The sequence below is a fragment of the Agelaius tricolor genome, unplaced genomic scaffold (genome assembly GCF_023055355.1).
Source record: "Agelaius tricolor isolate 1412-34295 unplaced genomic scaffold, bAgeTri1.0.p SCAF_61, whole genome shotgun sequence".
NCBI lineage: Eukaryota > Metazoa > Chordata > Aves > Passeriformes > Icteridae > Agelaius > Agelaius tricolor.
In genome coordinates, this window is record NW_027269321.1 from 1025187 (window position 1) to 1047144 (window position 21958).

At 50.6% G+C, this 21958-nt stretch overlaps 2 protein-coding genes and 1 pseudogene across 3 annotated transcripts in view; 1 reads left to right on the plus strand and 2 right to left on the minus strand.

Moving 5' to 3' along the window:
• Positions 1-11736, minus strand: part of LOC139605191 (zinc finger protein 420-like) — a 151089-nt pseudogene extending 139353 nt beyond the window's left edge.
• LOC139605219 (zinc finger protein 3-like) overlaps positions 1-12252 on the minus strand; it is a 310784-nt gene extending 298532 nt beyond the window's left edge. The window contains exon 1 of one of the 2 annotated variants that reach the window (XM_071456566.1): positions 12172-12252. The gene's annotated coding sequence lies outside the window, so the exon portion shown is untranslated. The remainder of the gene's footprint in view (positions 1-12171) is intronic. The other variant, XM_071456569.1, reaches the window with a different exon arrangement.
• LOC139605192 (zinc finger protein 418-like) overlaps positions 1-21958 on the plus strand; it is a 118717-nt gene that overhangs the window by 86807 nt on the left and 9952 nt on the right. The window lies entirely within an intron of this gene.

Sequence of the window (21958 nt, forward strand, 5' to 3'; positions counted from 1 at the left end):
CATAAGGAAGGAAAGCACCCAGCCCCAGTGTTTCAGAGGCAGATGAGGGCCAGCCCTCAGGAAGCCAAGGCCAGCCAGACTTGTCAGTGCTGGCAGCTTTTGTCTGGGAGCTATCCTTGGATATAAGGAATTCCAGAGGCAGTTGCCCAGTTTTGGCCATGAGTGCCTGGTTGAGATGGAGGGTTTTTTCCCACAAGAAATAAAAGTGATAGTGCAGCCCTGGAAAATGTTAAAAATAGTCTTTGAAAATATTGGGCTTCGTGTTTTCTCAGGTCACTGCACCTGCGTAAGCAGTATGATAAAAGATATAATTGTTAGATGTGGTGATTGTTTAGTAATTAAATGTAATTATTTTATAACCATAAGAAGAATCGTGAGAAACTATGTTGGAAATTTAAAGGGGGCTATGTTTAGCTGAAATCTGTGTATACAAAAGAACAATATAAGTTTAATAATTAACATGAAAGTTATGTAATGATAGAGGATAAAACACGTTCACCTCGAATGTATGGTCGGAATCAGATTTGGGTGGAAACTACCCCGATTCCCATAGCTCTTGAATAAAAAGCACCGCATATAATCGCTTCTGTGATTATGTGTTTCTGAACGCTAACATTTTGGCGACCCCAGATGGGACCCTGCGGGTGCTGCTGAGCGAGTTTCGCGACTCGACTGCGCTCCAGCCGGCACCGAGGGATTCTCGGGGAGCTCGATCGGCCGCGACCGCTTCTGCCGCTCGCCACGTCCCCGGGAGAAAGGTAAGGTGCTTTTTACTTTGGTTTGGGTGCCTGCCAATGAGACGCAGCGAAAGCTACGCTTGGTTGGGCTAAAGGAATTCCTGCTGGTACAAGCCCAGGCGCCGTTCCATAAGACAATCGCGAAAGCGTTGCGGGTTCGGCAATTTGTGGTATATTTGGAATGGAGAAACTTAAAGGGATTTTGGGCGGCAACACCTCTATCCCGCAAAGTTCTCCTTTGGGGTACTTATTAGCACATTGGAATATAACACTATTTCGCAGTTAATGTCATTTTGTAAACAAGAAGGAAAATGGGATGAGGTTCCGTATGTTGATTTGTTTTTCTATTTACGGGAAAAGCCAGAATGGCAGGATGAATGTGGATTAATGATGGTTAAAACAACTGCAAGCAATAAGTGTGGGGTTTGTGAGGAACGTTGTTTAGAACACTTGGCGTTGAAAGAAAGCCTGAGTAGGGAAAATTAGACAGATATTGATTTACAGGTAGCTCCAATAGGAACAAGACAACCTAACCCTATCCCACCTGTTCCATCTGTCCCTATCCCACTGCCTGCTCCTACTCCACCTAGTCCTGAACCTGTCTCGTCTAGTACACCCTTCCCTCTTTATTCTCCTCTCCCATCGTCACCTGATCCCTCTTCCTCGGAACATGAGCAAAACCTAACTGTGGCAGGAAGGAGAGAGAGAGAATCAACGATGGGGTAGCCCACAGAACCAGGAGTCGGTCTAACCTTGCCCCAGTTATGGATAGAAAAGACATAGGCAGACAAAAACGGACTGTAATTGCCCCCTTGCGACAAAGCGTAGGAGTGGAAGGGCCAGTATTTATAAAAGTGCCTTTCTCTCCTGCAGATTTAGTTATTTGGAAACAATCAGCCAGAATTCATAGAGAAAATCCTGATAAAATGGCATGAGTATTAAACATGGTTATAAAAACTCAAAATCCTGACTGGGAAGACATGCAATAATATGTATATATATTAATATATTATATTAGTATATCTAATATATATCTATATATAGTATATTAATATATCTAATATATTAATATTAGATACCTTGATGGATTCTACTGAGAAACAGATGGTACTTAAGGCAGACAAAGAAAGGGCAAGAGAGGACATCAGAAATGGACTCGTAACAGGGAATTGAGATGAGAATTTCCCAATTGAGGATCCAAATAGGGACCCTAATTTATTTTGTGATATCGGGAGACTACGGAAATATCAAGAGTGGATCCAAATAGGAGTTCAGAATGCTGTGCCCAGAACTATAAATTGGTCTAAACTATATGAAGTTCAGCAGGAAAAGACAATGTCCAGACTTGAACAACCAGTTTCACCAGGGCAATCAGTGCCAGCAGGTTACCAAGGGGATGGTTTTGGGGGAGTATACCAGCTGACTAGACATAGAGCCAGTAGAACAAGTTAAGGAACCTCTCATAAATAAACAATTAGGACATAAAGAGGTCAAATTTCTAATAGATACAGGAGCTACTTACTCGGTATTGAATGATTTGCAAGGACAAATTGGGGACAAGGAAACAACAATAGTCGGCGCTACAGGGAAAGAGGAAAAACGGCCATTCTTGCAACCTCTAGATTTGTGTTTTGGGAACAAAGTTATAACACACGAATTCCTATACGTACCTCAGTGTCCAATTCCGCTTTTAGGGAGAGATTTGCTAGCGAAACTTGATGCGGTAATAACCTTTGAAAACGGGGAGCTTATAATGAAAATATCTGAATCAAAGACGGGACAGATTTTAATGATCAAAGAAAAACCTGTTCCCTCTATCCCTAGGGAGGTAGAAGATGCAGTGATTCCCTCTGTATGGGAGACAGATACACCAGGGAAATCTAAATTGGCACAAGCAGTGCATGTAGAGTTAAAAGAAGGGGCAAGGCCTCTACAAGTCAAACACTATTCCATAAAACTGGAAGCATGGCAAGGAATAGTAAAGATTTTTGAGAAATTCTTGAAATACCGAATTTTAGAAGAATGTGAATCAGAATTTAATACACAATATTTCCAGTAAAGAAACCAAATGGTGAATATAGATTAGTGCAGGATTTGAGAGCAATAAATACAATAACAAAGGACATTTCTCCAGTGGTAACAAATCCTTACACATTGCTAACATCGGTAAAAGAGATATATAAGTGGTTTACTGAAATTGATTTAAAAGATGCCTTTTTCTGCATCCCCCCTTGACAAAGAAAGTAGGAAACTGTTTGCCTGTGAGTGGGAAAACCCAGGGAATGGGAGAAAGACCCAGCTCACCTGCACACGATATAAGAACTCGCCGACCCTGTTTGGAAACCAACTGGCAAAGGAGCTGGAGATTTGCACCGAGAGTGGGCAAGTACCAAGAGACCAATACCTGTTGTTGCAGTATGTTGATGATATACTAATAGCTACAGAAGAAAAGCAACCTGTATAAAGGTAACCATTGAGATTTTAAATTCCCTGGGAATGGGAGGTTATAAAGTATCCAGAGGAAAGGCACAAATTGCCCAACAGACTGTGATCTACCTGGGATGTGAAATTTCACAAGGGCAACGAAAACTAGGCACTAACCGTATCCAAGCTATTTGTGCTATTCCAGAGCCCCAGAATCTACATGAGCTACGAGTCTTCCTCGGGATGGCAGGATGGTGTCTCCTGTGGATCATGGACTGTGGACTGATTGTGAAACCCCTGTGTGAAGCTCAGAAGATGCAGCCATTCACCTGGGGCAAGCCACAGAAAGAAGCCTTCCTAAAATTAAAGGAAGCACTGACAACTGCTCCAGCATTAGGCTTACCTGATCTGTCTAAAGATTTTCAGCTGTTTGTCCATGAAAGGCTGCGCCTAGCACTAGGAGTCCTGACCCAAGGTCTGGGAAGCTGGAAAAGGCCGCTGGGCTACTTTTCCAAACAACTTGACAGCATAAGTGCCGGGTGGCCTCCATGTCTGCGGGCAGTCGCAGCCACTGTGATGCTGATACAAGAAGCCAGGAAGCTCACGATGGGAAGGCACATAGATGTCAATGTACCACACATGGTAACCACTGTCTTAGAGCAGAAGGGGGCCATTGGCTATCCCCAAGCAGGACGATGAAATTCCAGGTAGTCCTGACTGAGCAGGATGATGTCACATTAAAAACAACTAACCTTTTGAATCCAGCTTTGTTCCTAGGTACCACAACTGAAGAAGGCCCATTTAGAGCATGACTGTGTGGAGGTAATAGAGTACACCTACTCGGCAAGAGAAGACCTGAAAGACGTCCCACTAGAGCAGCCAGAGTGGGAGCTGTTTACAGATGGGAGCAGCTTCGTGGAAAACGGAACCAGATACGCTGGGTATGCGGTAACAACAGTCAGTACAGCAGTGGAGGCAAAGGCATTACCACCAAATACATCTGCCCAGAAGGCAGAACTGGTTGCTTTAACCAGGGCCCTAGAATTAAGTGAAGGGAAAAAGGTAAATATCTGGACTGACTCAAAATATGCTTTTGGAATGGTGCATGTACACGGAGCACTATGGAAAGAAAGGGGACTATTGTCCTTCTCTGGGTATGCACATTAAACATCAGGATGCAGTCCTGCAATTGATAAAATCAGTACAAAAACCTGAACAAGTGGCAATCATACACTGTAAAGCACAGCAATCAGGAAACTCCAAAATCTGTGAGGGAAATCGAAAGGCAGACTGGAGAGCCCGACAGGTTGCTCGAGAGGTGCAAACAACAATGGCATTGATACCTTTAAAGCTTAATGTATCCCAATTCAATTTGCCTCCAGAACCAAAATATTCAGTAGAAGATGAGAGACTGGCACGTTTGCTAAATGCACAAAAGAATTCAGAGGGATGGTATGTGACTGCACAAGGACAGATAGTGGTACCCCCTTGATAATGAGAGAAGTTCTACAAATTAAAAATAACGAATGTCATTGGGGTGCAGAGGCATTGGTAAAATTGCTAACGCAGAGTTTAATTTTGGTACGGATGTTAACAATGCAAAATCAGTAATGTCAAAATGTGATATCTGCTTGAAAAACAACCCAGTGGCTAGACGACAGGCACAGCTAGGAAGAATTCGGATAGGAATAGAGCCAGGAGGCTATTGGCAGGTAGATTTTGTAGACTTGCCAAGAACTCGAGGATACAAATACCTGTTAGTGGGGGTTGACACATTCTCTGGGGGCCAGAAGCCCTTCCCTGTCGCACCAACCAAGCAAAGGAAACAGTAAAGTGGTTACTACAGGAGATTATTCCCAGGTTCGGGGTGCCCCTAGGGTATCATCAGATAGGGGGCCCCATTTCATAGCTACAGTAGTAAGAGAGGTAAGTAGATTGCTGGGGATAACTTGGGACCTCCACACACCATGGAGACCCCAGTCGAGTGGACAGGTAGAGAGGATGAATCAGACACTAAGGAGGCAAATCAGTAAAATATGCCAAGAAGCCAAATTGCAGTGGCCCCAGGCTTTGCCAATAGCACTGTTGAGGATTCGGATAAAGCCTAGGAGTGGTATGTCAGTCAGCCCTTAGGAGATATTGCATGGGAAACCATATGAATCTCCTGAGCCTAACCCTAATGTGCACGTCACAGGAAAGCAGGAAGTGTATAATTATGTTCTGTCTCTCGGGAAAACTTTAGCTCGGCTCCGGAGCATCCTCGTGTGGAATAGACCGCTGACTCTCGAGAACCCAGTTCATAACATACATCCAGGAGACGAGGTGTACATCAAGAACTGGAACAAAGAACCGCTGAAAGAAAAGTGGAGTGGAGCCCACCAGGTACTGCTGACCACCTTTACAGCAGCCAAAGTAGCCGGCGTGGACCCCTGGATTCACTACACCCGAGTGAAGAAAATCCATCCTGGATCACAGACTGTGTAAACCGTGGAACCAACAAGGCTGCAGATAAGATGTGTTTAATCACTTTGAGAATGCTATCAGTAATTGTGCCAATGTTATGGTCATTAATGTCTTTGGGATGTGGAATGCAAAAAGATCAACTAACCACTCTTCATTCTAGAATGAAGAGAGAGGTACAAGCAGAAACACAGGTGATAAAGGTTTCTAATGCAGTTTGGGCTGAGAATGTAATGATTGGATTAGTCAAAGCCTTTGCCAAAATGCAAAACACCTGTAGAATAACTGCCTGTATACCAATACAAAAGGGCAGCAGGAGACCCAGTAAATTGGGGAATCACAACATCAAAACTACCTGAAATACAAAAGAACAAAACAATTGCATGTAAACAGGTACCCGAATCGAGGCAAGTAATCAAGGAAACTTGGGAGAAAATAGGAACATGGATGAGACCCATGGGCCAGAAAGACTGTATTCTAAGTGATGGCACACTAGGAACCCCTATGGGAGAATCAGGAGGCATCACACAATGGCAATGCTATTTGCCACACTATAAAAAGATTACAGAAAATGTTACAGAAACCACTCTGGTATGGAAGTGTGAGGCCAAGGATCAGAAAGATCAGACAGAGCCTTGGGACAGTGCATGGTCTGTGAGTATCCTTCAAAGATTCCAATGTATGGCAAACACCCCTTGGTGCATTAAGTGGGAAGGCTCCGAGAATGAAACAGATCCAGCAGTAACAAACACTGCCACCAGTAGCAGAACGAGGGCAGACAAAGTAAGTTGGTGGGCATGTAATAAAACTTATGACTGCACTTCTGATGATGCAGAGATAAAGCAGATGCCACCCCTGGCAATAGCCCTACAAACTGGCTGTGCTTGCAGAGGGATCAAACATAAACAAGGCAGAGGGAATTACAAAGCAGTTGTAGGATGTACCAGGAGTACAGTCCGAGGTCCAGGACAATTTGTATGGGCAGCAAGCGATGGCACCTGGACAACACATCTGCCTGTAGATGGGAAAGTAAAGGAAATTACTTTAGGCCTCCCAACCTCATGTCCAATTTGGAAAAAGTCCCCATTTAACGGAAAACATGAACTTGTGCAGATAAGAGCAAGAAGAGAAGTTCTAGACAATGAAAATCCAGATGACACTTGGCAAGAACCCTCTAGTGGAGTGAAATTTGGGTGGGCCCGAGAGTCTTTGCTTGGTCCTACAGCAAACTATCAGAGTAGGGAGATGCTGTACAAACTTACAGGTCAGGTTGATAGACTGGCAAGAGTCACCCGGGAAGGATTTAAAGAATTAAGCCAGCACAAAAATGACTTTACAAAATCGATTAGCCTTAGATTTGTTACTCCTGAAAGAGCATGGAGTATGTGGATTTTTAAAGGGACGGGTTGGTCACTGCTGCGTTCACATCCCAAATGTAACTGCAGATGTAGAATATGACATCAATCAGTTGAAACAAAGAGAGCATGAAGCACAAGAAGAGCAAAAGGATTTGACTACGACCTGGCTAGGCAAAATCTTTAAAGGGTTAGGGTGGAATGTGAGTTCATGGATTAAATCTATCATTGAGAGTGTGATAATCTTACTAATTGTATTCTTAGCAATTTGGTTAGTTCACAGCATCTTAAAAGGAGAGATACAGAAGAAAACGTCCTGGAACCAGAAGATAATAAAGGCTCTGACACGAGATCCACCCCCACCATCTTCTGGTTCTCCAGTTCGTGACAGCATCCACGACAATGTTTACATCAACCATGGACTTGAAGAGCATCAAGAATAAATTGAGAAATAAAGGCCTATATCAAGTGAAAACATTTACACCTATAGTGAAGTGAAAATGCTTTCAAAGGGGGGAGAATGATAGTGGGGCCCTGGAAAAATGTCAAAAATAGACTCTGAAAATGTTAGGCTTTGTGCTTGCCAGATCATGTGAAATTGCACCTGCGTAAGCAGAACATGATAAATGATATAATTGTTAGATGTGATGATTGTTTAGTAATTAAATATAATTACTGTATAATCATAGGAAGAACCATGAGAAACTATGTTAGAAGTTTGAGGGGGGCCACAAGGAGCCCATGCTTGGCTGAAATCTATGTATACAATAGAACAATTGAAGTTTAATCATTAACATGAAAGTTATATAATGATAGAATATAAAAACATGTTCATCCCGAACCCATGTCGGAGTCAGATTTGGGTTGGTACCCCTGACACCCAGAGCTCTTCAATAAAAGCACCTGCATATAATCATTCTGGTGATTATGTGTTTCTGAACGCTAATATACCCAGTAAAGTGTTAAACACTTCCCAGCTGCTGTGCATGAGGCTCTATGAATATGCACCAGGCTGATGTAAGGGGAAAGGTATTTCAGGGGATCCCTGAAGGTAACAGGGTGCTCCTGGCTGAGTGCCAAGATGCACCCAGTTTACATCTTCCAAGAACTGTTTAGCATGGCTCTGCCCTGGATCTGCCTTTTTAGAGCATGCAGATTCCTTGGCTGTGGTTTTAGTCCATTCTCTTTATCACCTCCAGGTTTTGGGCCTTGGTGCACTCTGCCTTCAGACGGGGAGTGCTGATAGTTGGCAGATCTGTACAGGTGTCCTCATCCTGGGTGCATTGGATGTTATCCCACCCAAGCAGGCAGTTTAACACAAGCAGCTATTTCACTGAGCTTAATTAACGACAGAAATAAAAACTATAGAACAAAGCTACTTTAAAAAACAGTCCCAGCCCATATTTGCTCCCAGTCTGTGTGGTCCTGATCCATATGGTCCCAGTCCCTGGGATCCCAGTCCATACAGTCCCAGTCCATATTTGATCCCACTTCAGGCTATCCTGGTCTGGAGGGTTCTGATCCACACGATCCCCATCCATGTGATCCCCGTCCATGTGATCCCAGTCCATATCTGATCCCAGCCCATATTTGATCCCAGCCCATCTTAGATCCCAGTCTGTGGGGTCCCGCACACACTCCCTGGGTCTGGAATTCCAGTTCCCAGCCAGGAAAAAATGTTCCTGCCCTTGAACTTCCTTCCTATCCCCTCAACAAATTGCAATAAAACTATAAACAAAGAAATAATAATTGAAATTAAATAAATTATAATAAAAATAAAATATAAAAATCTCAACTCTTCTTTACAATGATTCAACTCCAACAATGATTTAACTCCAACCAACAATAACTATTACTATAATATTACCAATGCATATAAATAAACAAATTATATATCAGGAAATACCTTTTGAAAATTTTAACTCGATGACTAATGTACTTTAGATAAAAAATATGTAAAGAAACTACCATGCAATCTAACACATCTTAGTTAAACAATTCATATTACAAATATACTAAACACAAGACCAAACACCACTACAATTTCTCAGACATTTCAACCAAACAATTAAACTTTAATAACATCCTTAAGTACTCTTGAAAAATTAAAATTATTTTTAAAACATTAATTGTGTGCAGGTGGTTTTATTTTGATATTGGTTTTTGGATTGTTTGGGTTAGATGATTTAAAAATGGGATTTTTATAGGAATTGAATCAGCTGAGAAGGTGGCACTCGGCAAACAGAACTGACTGAAAATGAACGGGACAGAAATCAGTAACTCTGAAAGTTTTATTTGCTATCAAATACATCCCACACACCCAGCCCCACACAATCCCCATCCCATTGCTCCAAATTGGGATCCCACTTCTACCAATCTCCTTCCAACTCCATCTCAACTTGACAGCTGCGCAATGGAGTGAGTTTGGCCTGGGATTGAGTTTTTGGAGGAAGGAACAAGCAATCTGAGGTGGAATTGAGCCCTTTGGGGTTAAAATTCAGTTATTTTCAGTGGAATTTGAGTAGTTTTGAGGTGACTGTTCCATCCCAATGGACTTTTGGAGGACAGAGAGATGGAGAAGAGAAAAAAATTCAGGCCAAACCAAAGGAGAAGCAGCCAGGCGTGTTCCCAACATGGATCACAGGGAATGTGAGTGACCAGGGCTGTGCCCAAAGTGCCTCCTCCAGTGGGGGATGGAGCTGCAGCAGCGCACGAAGCTCTTCCCGCACTCGGGGCACTCGCAGGGCTTCCCTTACCGGTGCCTCCGTTGGTGTTGGGTCAAGTGAGAGCTCCTGGAGAAGCTCTTCCCACACTGGGGACACTCGTAGGGCCTCTCCCCAGTGTGGATGCGCCGGTGCCTGACGAGGTGGGAGTTGTACTTGAATCCCTTCCCACAGTCGGGGCATTGGAATGGCCTCTCATCTGTGTGACTCTGATAGTGCAGGAGGAGAGTGGAGCTGGTCTGAAACCTCTTCCTGCATTTATCACACTCGTAGGGCCTCTCCCCTGTGTGGATGCGCCGGTGGGTGACGAGGGCGGAGTTACGCTTGAATCCCTTCCCACAGTCAGGGCATTGGAAGGGCCTCTCCTCTGTGTGACTCTGATAGTGTAGGAGAAGATGGGACCTGGTCTGAAACCTCTTCCCACACTTGGAGCACTCATAGGGCCTCTCCCCAGTGTGGGTCCTCTGGTGGCTGATCAGGCTGGAGCTCTGGCTGAAGCTCTTCCCACACTCCCCACACTCGTAGGGCCGTTCCCCAGTGTGGGTCCTCTGGTGCCTGATCAGGTTGGAGCTCTGGCTGAAGCTCTTCCCACACTCCCCACACTCGTAGGGCCGTTCCCCAGTGTGGATCCTCTGGTGGCTGATCAGGTTGGAGCTCTGGCTGAAGCTCTTCCCACACTCCCCACACTCGTAGGGCCGTTCCCCAGTGTGGATCCTCTGGTGGCTGATCAGGTGGCAGTTCCACCTGAAGCTCTTCCCACACTCCACGCACGTGTGGGGCTTCTCCCCATCATGGAGCTGCTCATGGAGCACCAGCTCCGAGCTCTGGCTCCATCTCCGGCCGCCTTCCCGGCCCAGGCTGGCTCTTTCCCCCTCACGTCCCCGCCATCTGCGTTTGCAGCCCCTCCTCGTGCGGCATCTCCGGGCCTTTTCCTCCCCGTTGGCTTCCTGCGCCGTGGAGCCGCTCAAAACGGCCTCTGCCACCAGGTTCTGCCGCGGGCATTTGTCCTCCCTGCTCTCCATGCTCAGCTCCTGCTCTGGGCGAGGAAGGACAAGGACAGCATGGGATTTGCCTCCGTGCCACAGGCAAGGGCAACGAGATCCCCCCAGGGCTGTGCTGCAGCCGGGGGCCGTGCTGGGCTGGGAGATGGAGCAGCACAGAGGGGAAAGGGGCATTCATCGCCAGCTCGCGGCTGTGCACACATCACAAACAGGACTGGACTGCTAGGAACGCGTCTTGAGCTGTTTTATTTTTCAGCATCAGTCTCATTTCTTGGTTATGCCAATGGGAAGATGCCAGCAGCTCACATCCCAGGTAGCAGAAAAAAACCTTAATGTTAAAACTTACTTTAAAAGGTTTTTCACCAATCACACAAAGCAAAAGCATATTGACAGTGGTTCCATCCAAGCACTATTGGTTAAAACCATGCTCCATTACTTCAAACACAATACCTATTTGTAAGCCTTAAAACACGATGAACAGAGCTCCATTATTAAGCTTGGAACTTCCTGATATCTTGCTATATATACTTTTCTGCAGGTTAGGGAGTTAGTATAGATAAGTGTTAATGCACAGACCGTTGTTCTAATGCTCCTTACTTTCTACTTTTTTATAATTTTTTTGCTGACCAATCTTATGGCTGCTGCAAAGCTATAATCACAGTTCTCCTGTCTCTGAGGCTTGTCTTTTGAAGCTTTCCCAAAACCCTCTAAATTTAAGCATTCCAGAGACACTGACTTCCTCCTCACCTGCTTCAGTGCCCTGGAGCATCTTCCTCTTCCTCACAGCCTCCCAGGGGTTGGCAATGGGAAATCCTGGTTTGGAGAAAACAAGGGATGAGCACATTGAGTTTCAAGGTCCCTCTGCCCAAGTCCATCTCTACAAGTCACCGGCCATCTGGGCTCCAGTAAACCCTCCCAAACACCAAGATGCAGCCCTGAAAAAGCCTCCCAGGAGTTCCCCGTCCCTGGTCCCTCCCCTTTGGTGTTCAGGGGTTCTACCCTGTCCCAGCTGCTGGGGTCACGCTTGGATTGGGGGTCCCCCTTCTCCTGGGTGCCCGCCCTGCCCAGGCTGCTGGCAGTGCCAGCAATGCCAAAAAGCTCCCCCCTCTTGGCCCTCCCCATTTCGGGATGCCGGGGCTGTTTGGGCTCCCGGGCTCCCTTCTCCCCTCATTCTCTGCTCTGGGCTGCAGCGGCTCCAAGGAGTCCCCCCTGCCCCTCTCCAGGCTCTTGAGGCTCCCGCCAATGGCGGCACTCCCCCCTCTCTGGCCTCCCCACTTTGGCCTCCTGGGGCACACAGGGCTCTGCTCCTCCAGGCTGCCTCTGCCGGCAGCCGCCACCGCCACCCCCCGATGTCCCCCCGAGGGGCCTTTTCCGCTCAGCCTTGGACTTCTTCATTCTCCAAACATCCCCCCAAAAACCCAACCCAGGGACCCCCCGGGATATCCGGGCCGGGCTCCCCCTCCCCGCTCACCGGAGCCATGGGGGGGGCGATGATCCCACAGGTGGGGGCTGCGAATTCAGGCAGGGATCGAGACCGCGTGGCTCCCGCAGCTCAGCCTTGATCCGCCCTGGTCCCTCCTCTTCCTCTTCCTCCCGCTCCTCCTCTGTCCTATCTCCACCTCCCTCTCCTCCTCCCCCTAACCCCGCCTCCTTCACTGCTCTTTCTCCTCCCGCTCCTCCTCTTCCATCCCCCCTCCTCCTCCTCCCCTGTCTTATCCCCACCTCCTGCTCCTCTTCCATCCCGCCCCTTCCATTCCTTCTCCTCCTCCTCCCCCCTTACCCCGCCTCCTCCTCCCCCTCCATCCCTGCCCTTCCCTCCCTCCTCCTCCTCCCGCAGCAGCAGCCACACCCTCGGTGCCCCGTTCCCGCAGCCCTCGCAGCCCGCGGCAGCAGCGGCGATGGAGCCGGGCCAGGTCGGCATGGGCAGCGCGGGGCTCTCGGCTGCTCCCAGCCGCTGCGGGCGGGGGGAACCCGGCCCGGCCAAAGGAGAGGCAAACTGGGCAAACTGGGGGCAGATCACAAAGCTAAGAATGCAGCAGAAAATGGAGCTGAAAGAGTTTCTTTAATATTAACTCCAAACGAGGAAAAACTGGAAATTCCAAAGTTTAGGGAAGCCAAGAAAAAAGAATTAAACAAGATAGGAAATGAACAAGATAAATCAGGGAAATAGAAACTTCTACATGGAAGACAATTACTTAATAAAATGTGCTTACTAGGAAAATATCAGAAGACGTGCATCAGAAACCCCACTGGCATACTCAAGCTTTGTGTGATCATTTTTTAAGGAATTTTGGGTGCACTGGGATTTTTGGTGTAGCAAAGCAAGTCACTGAAAGATGCTTAATTTGCCAAAGGATAAATAAAAAGGTGATGACAAAAACAACATTAGGAGGTCATGAGTTAGCTCGTCGACCATTTCAAAATATCCAAGCAGAAGTTTAGATTTGTTAGGTTCTGGATTTATTTGGAAAAAAACCCATTTAATCTAGAAGAAAGAGAAGATGCCATATGTTAGACAGGAGATTTTAGGAGAATAAAAATCTTTGAAGTATCAGAAACAGCCGAGGAAAAAACCAAGAAAATAAAAAGGGGAAATGAAAGGGAGGGGAACAAGAGGAAAAGTCAGAAAGAGAGTGGGATCCTCTGCAGCTCTTGTCCCCTCCGTTGGCGGCCGAGGCGCCTGTCCCGGGTCCCGGCTCGCTGCCCGCCTCAGCTCCGCCTGCCCCGGTTTCCATCCCAGGTGCGGGCTCACTGCCCAGGGCAGCTCCACCTGCCCCGGCGCTGGCGGTGAATTTGTGTGCCCTGGCCCCACTGCCCGGCCCGCGGCCGCTCTGCCGGCCATGCTGGGGAAGATGGGGTTGCTCTGTCCTGCCGCGTGGGCCGAGGTCACCGCGCCGACCGCACCGAGGGCGGGTCCCAGCCATCCCATCCCCGGCTGCCCTGCCCGTGCCAGCTGCGCTGGGCAGCGCCGCTGCTGCTGCCGGGGTCTCCCACCTGCCTTTTCTCTGCCGGGAGCTGCCGGATCAGCCGCCAGAAGCCATGTGGGGGCTGCCCACGCTCCGGCTCGGCCTCCACGGGAAGATCCCCCTCTGGCGATTCCGGCAGCACACCCTGCCCACACTCCCACCGAGCCTCGGCGGGATATCCTCCCCTGACCCCTCCTGCTCTGAGTTACGTCCCCTTGGTAACCACAGCTCCGGCTGTTCAGGGAAAATCCCTCTCTCTACAGGAAGCACCTTATCGAAACACTAGGAGCTCAGTTAAAAGGCAGCCCTCTCCAAATTCTTTCTCAAAACACGGGAGAAAGGCTACAGAAGGTAAAAAAGTGAAAGAGTTAGGTGAAGGGATTGCTCTATTGCCGTTAAGAGAGGTTCCCATGGCAGGGATGCGCTGCCCCGCCCCGCGGGAGCCACCGGCGCCCCTGCCGGCCGTGCCCGGAACTGCACCCAAGGGGAAAGCGCCGCAGCCGAAAGGCCGGGACCGGCTCCGGGCTCTGTTTGTTGGCACTGCCGGAGCTGTTGATACACACTACTATTATTATATTATACACACTAGTAAAGAAGCGTTATTCCTAATCCCATATCTTTGCCTGAGAGCCCCTTGATTTCACTATCCTAAAAATTAAGAGGGAGGGGCTTTGCATTCTCCATTCCAAGAGAGGCTTTTTCTGCCTTCCCAAGCAGACACTGTCTTGTAAAGCAAGACAAGCACCCACAGGCACTGAGGGGGGCTGCAGGAGGGGCAGAAGAAGGCCCTGCAGCACTTGGGCACAAAGGCCCAGCAGGTGAATGCAAGAAGGGAGCAGCAAAAGGCCAAGCTGAAGGCAAAGGCCAGGGCAGAGCTCCTACAGCCCCTGAGGGATCAGCCCCAGGGCCCAAGGGGGCCCCAGCACCCAGGGCACGGCTCGGCCACAAGCACCCGGCAGAGGCATTGCCCTCCTCGGCAGGGCACAGCCCACCCAAACAGCCCCTGGCAAGGAATCAGGGCTCCAGCTGCAGGGCACAAGGACACTGCAAGCAGAGACAGCAGCACCCTCAGGACCAGCAAGTCCAGCCCGTGATGGACATGGATTGGCAGGGCTGTCACAGCTCCCATCACACCAGGGACCCTCCACACTGGAGCCCTTGAGAACATTCAGCTCGGTCTGCATTGAGAGGAGGCATTTCCTGATGGACACAGGGGCCTCTCAATCTGCTCTGAATCTTAGACCTAAAGGGGAAAATAGTACAGGAATATTTTAATTTTTAAGGGAATGAGTGGGAAAGATGAGCAGGTATGATTTGTTCAACCACTATTAGAAGCTGTGGGGGATAGGTTTGAAATAAATGAATTTCTTTTTCTTCTTCCTGTGATTGTAATTAACTAGGAAGGAGGTTGAGAGCTGGATTTTAATACTGTAAAAAGGGATACAGAGGCTAGTTCTGTTGTACCTCTGTGTCAAAAGTCTGACAAGGCCTATGCTGAAGTGAACCCAGAAGTGTGGGCAGCCCCAGGGAAATACAGAAAATTAGATATGGAGCCTCTACAAATTAAAGCAACCAGGACAAGCAATACCCTGTTCCAAGAGAGGGAAGGAAGGGCTTACAGCCTGGTATTGAGTCCCTGTTAAAGGCAGGGCTTTTGGAGCCAAGGATGTCTCCCTGCAACACTCCTATCTTGCCAGTCAACAAACTGGAGGGATGGACCCAAGGAGGAAACACAGAATTTTCAAGTGTTAAAATTAAGATTAACTGAGGCGAGTGGCCTGGGCCTTCCAGACAGGGAAAAAGAATTTGAATTATAGGTGGACGTTAAACAGGGTCTTGCCAAAGGAATTCTTGTGCTAAAATGTTTAACCCAGTGGCCAGAGAGCAGCCTCATTGTCTGCAGAATTGTGCAGCCACAGCTTCCGTGGGAGCAGAGGCCTGAAAACTGATGACAACAGGAGGATCTCCTAGAGTTCAAGTCTGGCATCAAGTTAAAGCTTTGACAACCAAAAGAGCCTCTCAATGGATGAGCAGGGCTCGGTGATTACAGTATGAAACTTGTTCAGTGGCACAGGAGGATTCAGAACTGAGGACAGGGCAAGGGTTTAACCCAGCCTCCTGTTTGAACAGCCTGGAGAGGGGCTGGCAAGGAACCCAGGACTGCACTCAAGGGACAGAGCTCCCGAGCCAGGCTGGGAGAGATTGATGGGACATTCCCTGGCCTGAGGGAGACAATGTGTTTGTGGATGGCTCTGCAAGGGCAGCAGAAGGGAAAAGAGCTACAAGACAGGCTGTTATTAAGGAAGGGGAATCAGACAAAGCGCAGGTCACCGCCCCATGCTCAGCTCAACCCGCGGAGCTGTGGGTGCTTGTAAGAGCCTGGCACTGAAATGCCCTGAGCAGGAAGGCTTCAAAATCTTCTGCTGACACCATGGCACCTAACAGGGGGGCAAAAGCAATTCTGACTGCTTCAGCAAGCACTGGATCACTTATTAACCTATTTCTAAAAGAAATAATTCAAAGATAACGGATTGTGGAAGCAATAGATTCAGATGGGGAACTCATTTTAGAGGAAAGACCCTTCAGGGGGTTATGGCAGCTTTAGGAATACAATGGGACCTCCATAACCCCTGGCAAGCCCAGAGCTCGGGTTGGGTAGAAAGAATGAATGGGGAAATAAAGAAACACCTTTGGAAGCCGGAGATGGAAACCAAGATGCCATGGGTACAGCTTTTGCCATTGGCCTTGGCAAGAAAAAGAGCCAGACCGAAGGCAGATATTCAATTATCTCCCTTGGAATTCATGTCTGGAATTCCTTACCTGGGCAATTCTCCACCTAGTGCAGGGTGGAAATAAGGGATGTAAATGTAAGGCAGGCTGTAGCCAGGATCCTGTCTCCTGTGGAATCTCTCCCCCAGGAAGCTGGGCTGGCACAGAGCCTGCCCTGGGACTTTGCTGTTGCCAACACCCAGCCAGGCCATCGGCTCCTGCCTAAGGAGTGCAAAGCAGCACCACTGGTGGCCAAGGGGCCCACGCCAAGTGTCCCTGAGGCCAGAAACAGCCGCCAGCACAGCTGAGCACGGAGGGACCCCTCAGCCTGGCCTCAGGGGCTCTGAAGCCCCGGAGATTTGCACTTCCCGCCTGCAGCAGGACCATGGGAGCCGCCCCTGAGCCTGCCCTGAAGGCAACGCAGCAGCAGCCAGGGCTCCACAGCGGGCCAAGCCCCTGGGCCTGCCCACAGATCCTCTGCTCAAACCCTCGGGAATCCTGGCCACCCTCCCCTGGCACCTCCAGCCACTGCGGCCAAGCCTCGCTGCCGCTGCTGCAGCTCCAGCGCTGGCTGGGCCTGCACTGCCACAGCTGCTGGGGAGCACCGCGGCACAATTCCACCCTGGGGCTCACTCACACCCACACTCTGGGCTGCCTGCGACTGCACTGCTGCAAAATGTACCCATCCTGCTTCTTTTAAATCTTATTTCTCTGCTCAGAAAGGTTTCTCTACTCAAAGGTTTGCCTTTGGGAAAGAAATTTTAAAGGTTTTATTTAAGGGGTTCCCAGTCTGTTCGGATGTTAAACTCATCTCCACCACTCAATGGAGATGAGTTTAACATCAGAACAGACTGGGAATAGCCCAAAAGACACCCACAGAGATAACGACCAGCAACAAAACATCAACGCCCCGCAGCAAACAGCAACCAACAGCTACCCCAGACACTGCCCCCGCACAGCTGGAGACACCTGGTCTGGAAAAGGCTGAGAAGGAAATCCAGGAGTGTGGGCGGAATTCACAGCAGAGGGGAAGAAATCCGAGTCTAATAGGAAACCAAACACTAAAAACTTACACGACTTGGAAGCAATGAATATTAAAGCAGTGGATTTAGATTGGTTCAGACTACGTCAAGTTTAGGAAAAATCGAGTAAAACTGACATGTCATGGAATGATTTTTTCTGCACAGCCGGGCTATGTGTGGATGAAAGTATTTCTGTTGCCCATCCTGGCCAGAACCAAGCAATGCCTTGACTCTCTCACACTAAAGAGATTCTTGGAGAGTTTTTGTTTTCCCTACAGTTTCAGTGATAAGATTACAACATGAGAATCATTTTTTATAATAATCCTACTTTATATTGTCAGGTAGGTTTGGGACAGAAGGGTGAGAATCAATTTTTGGTCTGGGTTTTTCCATGTTCGCCTTTATGTTGCATTTTGCAAAATTGAAGAGCTTTAACCGTGATACTTTTAACTCTTAAATAGTTAATACTTTTTTTAAAAAAAGCAGGGTGAAGCTGCAAAGGGAAACAGCAAATGGAGAATGTTGGGAAAACTTTACTATAAATAAATGGGGGGGAATTGAGATGAGGGACTACATTTTGTTCGTCATGAAAAAGAGACCAGTGTGTTACAAGAGTTGTCTGCTGACTATTTCTGTACTACTTCATGAGATATGAGCTACAAGGATACCAGGGAAGGGGTTGCAGGAGCCCACACATAGTCCCACCCAGCAAATGGTACAAACAGATAACTCACAGAAATAACGACCAGGGAAAGGCTGGGGAAAGGGCAGGGGCAGATTAACACCCAGCAGGGAAACCTTTCCCGCTGACAAATGGTACAAGCAGATAACTCATAGAGATAATGACCAGGGAAAAGCTGGGGAAGGGGCAGGGGCAGATAAACAGTCTGCAAGGTAGGATATTTGCTTGCTTAAGCTTGATAGGGCACAGTTTGCAAGGCAGGACATTTGCTTGCTTAAGCTTGATAGGGCACATATTGCGTTAATCATAAGATTTTGGTAATTTTCCACAGAGAAGTCACCAAATAAGGACATAGGGTGAAGAAGACGCGGCTGAGGAAGACTCCGCAGCCTTTATCACCGACCACCAGGAGACAGAAGGATGACCCCCTAGCAACAACCAGCGCAGGCGCAGAGAACTCCGAGATAACATGGACTCCTGAAGGATGGAGAGGATAAAAGGACTGAATCAGAAACTAGTTGGGGCGGCAGTAGTGGAGCGGAGACTCCCCTGTCGCCCAGCGCTGAGCCTTTGCTTACGTAGTATAACTGCTTCAATAATTAATAAATTCTTTGATTGGAAATTACTCGTTTTGAGTCAATTTTATAACAATGGGGTGTCCAGGGGGTCCCTGTGCCCAGGAAAGGGGGTGCACGGGCCCCGGTGTTGAGGAAGGTGGTGGGTGGGGGCTGTGGAAGGCAGGAGTGGGGGTCCAGGGGGTGCTGGGGTCAAGGAAAAGCGGGGGCTGGGGTGTCTGAGAGGGGGAGGGCCGGGAAAGGGGGTGCGGGGGGGCATTGGTGCTGCATGAGGGGGTGCAGGAGGGTCCCCGTGCTGGATAAGGGGGTGCAGGGGAGGTCCCTGTGCCTGAGAATGGAGGGTTTGGGAGGGTTCCAGTCTCGGATATGGGGGTGCACGGGGGTCCTGGTGCAGTGGAATGGGGGTTCAGGGGGTCCTGGTGCTGTATAAGGGGATGCAGTGGGGTCCCGGTGCCCAGGAATGGGGGTTCAGGGGTGCCGGTGCCAGATAATGGCCTGGCTGGGATCTGGTGCTGGGAAAAGGGGTGCAAGGGGTCCCAGGGCCAGATAACGGGATGCACTGGGGTCCCGGTGCCCAGGAATGGGGTTCTGGGGGGTTCCGTTCCCGAGTTCCGGGGTTCAAGGGGTCCTGGTGCCTGAAAATTGAGGTTCAGGGGGTCCTGGTGCCGGATAAGGGGATGTAGTGGATCCCGGTGCCCAGAACTTGGGGTTCAGGGCGGTTTCCCTGCCCGGGAATGGGGGCTCAGGGGGTTCCAGGCTGCAGATAAGGGGGTGCAGGGGTTATCGGGGCTGAGGAAGGGGGTACAGGGGGGGTCCCAGTGCCCCAAAATGAACGTTCAAGGGGGGTCTCTTGACCCCCTGGAACCCCAGGGGACCCTCCGGGATCCCCTGGAACCCCTTCCAGGAAGCGCCGGGAATGAAGAACTGGGGGGATGCCGAAATTTGGGAGATCTGGGGGTCCAAAAGCCGAGGAAAAGGGCGGGTCTGGGGCCTGGGAAGGACGAGGTGGCCGGGAATGGGCATGCAGGGCGTCCCAGAGCACTGACGGGGGTGCGGGGGGATCCTAGGCCCGGATTAGGGGGGGCAGGGGGGTCCCAGTGCCCAAAAATTGGGGTTCAGGGGGTTCCCGTGCCGGGGAATGCGGGTTCGGGGGGAGTTTCCTTCCAGGAATTCGGGATTCAAGGGGGTCCCGGTGGCCGGGAATTGCGGTTCCGGGGGCGTCGGTGACCAGAAATGGGGATTCAGGGGGGTCCTGGGGCCACATGAGGGGGTACAGGGCGGTGCCAATGCTGGGCAAGGGGGTACAGGGGGGTCCCTGTGCCCAGAAATGGGCGCTCAAGGGGGTCCGCGTGCTCAGGAATGGGGGTTCAGGGGGGTCACGGTGCTGAAAAAGGGTGCTGAGGGGGTCACAGGACCGAAAATGGGGATTCAGGGGAGTCCCGGTACCCGGGAATGGAGGTTTAGGGAGTTCCCGGTGCCCAGGAATTGCGGTTCAGGGGGGTCCCGGTGAACAGAAATGGGGGTTCAGGGGATCTCGGTGCCAGATGAGGGGGTACAGGGGGGTCCCGGTGCTGGGGAAGTGGAGTGAGGGGGGCTGGCATGACCCAAAATGGGGGTTCAGGAGGGTTCCCCTGCCCGGGAATGGAAGATCAAGGGGGTCCCGGTGCCCGGGAATTGCGGTTCAGGGGGGTCCCGGTTTCGGGGGGTCCCACTCACCTTTGGTCGCGGCCCCCGGGTCCCCCAGGAGCCCCAGGAGCCCCCGGAGCACCCCCAGCCCCAGCGCTGGGGCCATCGCAGCCGTCCCCGATCGCGGCTGCAGAGACGCGAAAGCCAAAGTGCCCGAGGGAGCGCGGGGGGAGGGGGAAAGGGCGAATTCCAGGGAATTCACCTGGATCCCCTCCTGGCACCCCTCTGGATCCCTCGGCGATCCGTCTGGGACCCTCCAGGGCCGCGCCCTGCGGGACCCCCGGGCCGGGCTCTGCTGAACTCCCGGCCCTGCGCTCAAACTCTGCCCGGACCCCGCTGGGCTCGGCCCAAAGCCGGGCAAGCAGCGGGAGCAGCGGAGCCAATTTTTGCTGCGGGTGCGGGTCCCACCCCCGGCGGAGCAGGGCTGGGCGCTGGGACCCGATCCCTGATTCCCAATCTCCTTCTCTCTCGCTCTCTCTCTGCTGTTCTCTCCCTTTCCTTTGGGGGATCATAAATCCCAGAGCGGCCACAGAGCCCCGTGCCCAGGCCGGGTTTCCCAGCAAAGGGAGGCTGGGGCTGAGGTGCCCCGGGCTGGCCGGGAATGGGGGCCCGGGGCTCCCTGGGCTCACGGAAATGGGGGATCCAGGGGCTGGGAGAGGAGGATACCCGGGAAAGGGGGTGCAGGGGGGTGTTGGTGCAGGATAAGGGGGTGCAGGGGGGGTCCCAGTGCCCGGGAATGGGGTTGGGAGGGGGGGGTGGGCAGCAGCGGCTGGAGAGAGACTGGGACAGACTGGGAAAAGAACCCACTGGGAGCAGAACTGAGGCAGCAGAGATCATACTGGGATATACTGGGACCACACTGAGGGCTACTGGGAACATGCAGGGGACAATTGAGATTGGACTGGGAGGGACTGGGAATGGTTTGGATCATCCTGGGACTGACTGGAATCATACTGGGAGTGATCAGATCTGTAGTAGGGGTGAAGAAGAGAAACTGGAATAATGCAGGGAGCAACTGGGATCATACTGGGAGCAGCTGCCCCATGCTGGGGTCATACTGGGATCATACTGGGACTGATGGGGTGACACTTGGAGTGACTGGCATAGTACTGGGAGTGTCTGGGAGTAACTGGGATCAAACTGGAGGTGACTGGACTTATACTGGGAGCAACTGGGACCACAGCGGGGGCAAATGGCATCGGGTAAGGTGTGACCGGGCTCATCCTGGAAGTGCCTGGGGCCACACTGGGCTCTTACTGAGAGGGACTGAGAGTGAAAGGAACCATACAGGGCATGACTGGGAGCCGCTGGGACCGTGTCGGGGGCAACTGGGATCCCACCGGGAGTGATTTGGACCATACTGGGAGCGAGCGGGACCCACCGGTGAGGCGGCGGCGGAGCTGGGAGGCGGCCGCAGCGCAGGTGGGAGCCGCGCTGGGTTGTGCGGGGGCTCGGGGCTCGCTGCGGGCCTCGGGGGCGGCAGGGGGCTCGGGCGGGTTCCTTGTGCCGTGTCCGGCCCGTGGTGCCGCTGCCGTGAGGGCGCTGCGGGAGCGGCTGC